At 33.5% G+C, this 4,550-nt stretch overlaps 1 long non-coding RNA gene across 1 annotated transcript; it reads left to right on the top strand.

The window, feature by feature from the left end:
• The first annotated feature begins 3,260 nt into the window (after positions 1-3,260).
• LOC109582711 (uncharacterized) lies at positions 3,261-4,495 on the top strand. The gene is made up of 4 exons (XR_002185197.1): positions 3,261-3,282; positions 3,331-3,375; positions 4,184-4,252; positions 4,305-4,495. It is a non-coding gene; the product is annotated as an uncharacterized LOC109582711 (long non-coding RNA).
• Positions 4,496-4,550: the final 55 nt, after the last annotated feature.

The following is a 4,550-nucleotide window of genomic DNA, read 5'->3' as shown; positions in this document are numbered from 1 at the left end:
GTCTCTGGCCTCTTCAATTTTACTGGAGCTATGGCTACTAGATCTAGTGAAACTCATTTGGGTACAGTTGTTATTAAGAATTCGGTGCCCGAACCGCCATTTTGATATTTTTGCTCTGTTTATATCTAGGCTTAGATATTGGAGATTTAGTTGATGTTATCGACTTGTTGAATAAATGTGGCTTTCAAGGAATAAAGTGGCAAGAGTTGGGACTGAGACTAGGACTACTGAAAGATACACTGGAAGCCATTGAAATGAAGCACCATGGAGATGTGTATCACTGTATGACTGAATGTCTCTCCCATTGGCTACGTAGAGCTGATAATGTTGACAGTAGAGGAGGAGCCAACTTGGACTCACTGTCAGATGCTCTACGATCAATGAACAAGACTGCTGTAGCTGAGAAGTTAAGTGAGTCAGTAGTTTCATGAGCCTTGATGCCTCCCCTTTTGGTAATTGGTTGATTAGTAATCACCAAAATGGTAGTGTCTGGCTCGTGATAATCTAACTATAATCATTGTATTTTTATTATAGAACATCATGTCTTCGTTAATATTTTTAAAAATCGTCATACTGTCCTTTTTCAGTCTCTTTGTGATTCTGTTAGCATTGCTTGGTTACTTTATGCTGAACGTACATTAACACAAGATGCAGTTAGTAGAGTGGTGTCAGCTAGTCCCTCTATTCCTAATCAACGTGAGGCTCTATTAACTGCTGTAAAAGAAGCTGTTCAAACTGATCCCAACAGTTTACGTACATTTGCTAATGTATTGTGTACAGTAAGTACTAATGTACATCTAGGACAAACTCTACTGGATGATATCAGTGAGTATGATGCATCTGAAAATGTAATAAAAATTAGAGATGATTTCTAAGCCAATTTTTAAATTTTATGCTTATAAAATATTTATACCTAAAAAGTTCTGATATGGAATTGACTCAAACTTTCTACATACTGTGTATAGTAAGAAACTTTTGTTGCCCAAAATTTTTATAAATTTTGCAATTTTTGAAAGTTCAAAATAAACCATACTCTGTTTTGCACTTTTGCTACATCCCAAAACTCAAATCAAAATTGGCTCAAGTATTATAGCTTGTGGCATAAATGCATTATTATGAAAATAGCTACCATAATTGAGGGTAATTTACTAGTTTTGGAACGAATTTTCTAGAGTAATTCATGGTTTTGTCAAAATTTGCTAGTTTTTAAAAGCTTATAACCCTTGCTTGTGATCAGTTCAAACTTTTTACATAGTCTACACTGTAATACTAGGAATTAGATGTATAATAGGAATTGTATTAAATAAAAACACAGGCTATTCCTTGCATTAAAAAAAATCTACTGTATAGCGCTTTATTTTGGCAATTTTGCTGTAAAATTGTAATTGGTGGTTTTTAATTTTGTGATTTTTATGTACACATGCATTACTGAGCATCCACATTAATAATTCGAGGTTTTAATTTTGGCAATTCCGCTAGCAGACCACCAATCGCCAAAACAAAAATCCCCCAAATTAAAGCGCTATATAGATAGCATAAAAGATATCTATGTTATGGCTCAAATTTTAATGATGCTGTTTAGTATGACAACTATTCGTTTATTATTGTGTGTTTAGGTAAGTATTTTCCTATTCCTGAAGTGGCTGTGGTTCCTGAGACTATTAAAGATCATAATTTACATGTAGTTCCACAAGGTATGTTAACAAATTCATTAACATTTATCAATAATACATACAATTACCACACGCTCTGGTACATGAATTTACAGTGATTTTCCTTAAACCTGCATGATAGAGAAGCAGCAATGTGTTATGAACATGCTCTGTTGTGGTCAGTATTAAGTAGGTGTATCCATTTTATTGTTGAGAGCATGTGCATAACACATTTCTGCTTGCCTATTGTGCAAGTTTAAGGAAAATCACTGTATCATATGGCATGAAAAGGTTTTTATTTTTTCAATTTGTAAGTACAATATCTGTCAAAATCAGAAACCTCACAAGCAAATATATTTTTATCATTTCCCCACAAGGTAGTAACTGCATTATTTATTTAATTTATAGACACATCTTCTGATAATAGTAATTCCTCCTTCCAACCTATGTCACCTCAAGGTATGTAGCATGTGTATGGACGCAATACAGTGTAAATTGGTGATTTTCGAGGATCCAATATTTTAGTAGTTAATAATCATGGGTATAAATATTTATAGCTGGCAGTTAGTAAACTTACATGCACATTATTAAGTTGTAATTGTAATTAAAATTACACTATTATGGTGTAATTGTAATCGTAATAGAATTTATTTTTATAAAAGGAGTGTAATTGAACGTGTAATTGTAACTCAGGTTTTGTAATTGACCCCATTCACTTCGGTTTACAGTATTACATGTAGCTTCTGACACATGGTTTATAGTGGAAATACAGTAATAGACAATGATTTTCTTAATTCTCCACTGGCTTGAAATAGTAGTCAAGAGCATCAAGGTAGCTGCATGCCTGTTAATTAGTTTGCATGTGTGCAGGGAGTTAGAATTTGTGAATTGGGTGATGCACTCCAAAGTTATCAAAAATTAGCTTAATCCTAACAAAAATTACCATACTATAATATTTTTTATAGTTGAAGTACATATTCCTGTGTCAAAAGGCTTACTGGCAGACTTTACCTCAATGAGAATGTCTTATGGAAAGATGTTTTACCATGTTGGCAAGATTATTAAACAAAAATCTCTTACATTAGAAGAAATAAAAGAATTTTTGTCTTGTTGTAGCACAGTTCTTGGTAATAAAGTTGAGCAATGTTCTGACATTTCTAGTGTATTGCGTCTTATTCGTAATGAGTGTTCACTGACTGATATTGAGCTCCTTCATACTGTAGTGGAAGAAATGGATATCACTGAAGCTACTAGATACATTGAGACATATAGAACAGAGCTAAAGGAATTCTGCAAGTCGCTCTCCATAAGTCTTTGTTTGAAGGAAAGATTTTCTTGCATTCCTCATCTTAGATGTGAAACAGTTACTTTAATTTTTGACTGGGAGCCCGAGGAACATGTGCTGAAGGATATTAAGGATATACTGTCAAAGGTATCCGGTAAACTACTGATAGTTAAGTATATTGAAACCTCCACTTCAATATCTGTCACTTGCACCTTTCCTTTCTCTGATGTTGGGTTTACTGTATTGAGGATGATAGAGAATATTCATATACTAATGAGACAAGGATTAAAGAAACTGACTATTGGTAACTTAACATTATGGAGGAGACAAGATGTTAGACAAAAGGTGTGTAATATGACTGGTTAAATTATTTCAATATTATTTTTTGTTTAGGAAGAAATAAAAGGAAAGGATATTAACTTATTACAACTAACAGAGGTCGGCTAATAGACTTTACAATGCATGTTACAATGGCATTTGCAATGTCACAAATGTGTGCAGTTGCTTTGATGGTATGATGTGCTATTATCCTTGCCATGTATAGGCATGAAGCAAGGGTACAGTGCTCACTTTGTCAGTATGTTTATTGGCAAAATGCCAGTTTTTACTCTGTTTTCAAGCTACCCTGTTAAAGCCCAGGAGAGTCTCACTCTCATGATGATGACTTGATGACTGTCACATAGAAAAAGTTATTTTAAGCCCTGATTTTCTGTTGCCAAATGTAATTGGCGCAGGATGATCTCTCTCGTTGTTAGTGTTGTAATACAACGTACCAGAGTAAAACTTTTTATGTAAAATGTATGTGTGAAATTACTGCAGTGAATGTGCTTCTTTTTTGACATCTGGTTAAGCTTACCCACATGTATCTCTTTTCCAGTGATCAGATTCTTTAAATTTCAGAAGCTTAATTACTAAAAAAGTTTGTAAAATGACAAGCAAGTAGAGCCTAGTAGTGTATGAACTCTATGTAAGGGAGGAACTGGAAGTTCACAAAAACTTAGGCTTCTTCATCACAGTGCATGCCCATGTTGTACTATTACTGTGCATATAGGTGGTGCATAATTTGATTGAGCCTCACCTGGTGACCTTTTCACCATTTTTGCTGCTGCACAAATACAAAGATGCAGCATTAATTTTAAAATGTATAATAATCAAGTAAACTGCTTTCTGCTACACTGCAAATTATGCATTATGATTGTTGTGGGGGAAGGTTGGTACTTTTGTGTTCTTGGTTTAATTGTTACAGGTTATTTCTTATATTATACTTGAAGAAGCTGAATATAGACTAAGAGATGCTATCTGTAGCAAAGAGAAGGTACAAAATCATTTGATACACTTCCTATACTTTTTCTTGTACATTATAATAGGAAACAATTAAATTGAAACTAGAAATTCCAGTGATAACATCCTTAATGGTATCTGAGGTTAGTTGCACTTGATACCATTTATGTAAAATTTTCAAAGACTGTAACAAATTCGTTAAAAAATTTATTTTGCAGATTTAATTTTTATGAATTTACACTTTCCATCTCTTGTACTCTACCATAGGGCGCCTTTTTTGAGGGCTATAAAATGATTTCACAATTTTTTTGAAGATTCGCAAAAATTACTTC

Source organism: Amphimedon queenslandica, unplaced genomic scaffold (genome assembly GCF_000090795.2).
Source record: "Amphimedon queenslandica unplaced genomic scaffold, v1.1 AMPQUscaffold_13362, whole genome shotgun sequence".
NCBI lineage: Eukaryota > Metazoa > Porifera > Demospongiae > Haplosclerida > Niphatidae > Amphimedon > Amphimedon queenslandica.
Note: the sequence above shows the minus strand (reverse complement) of the source record. Positions and strands in the feature narration are given on the sequence as shown.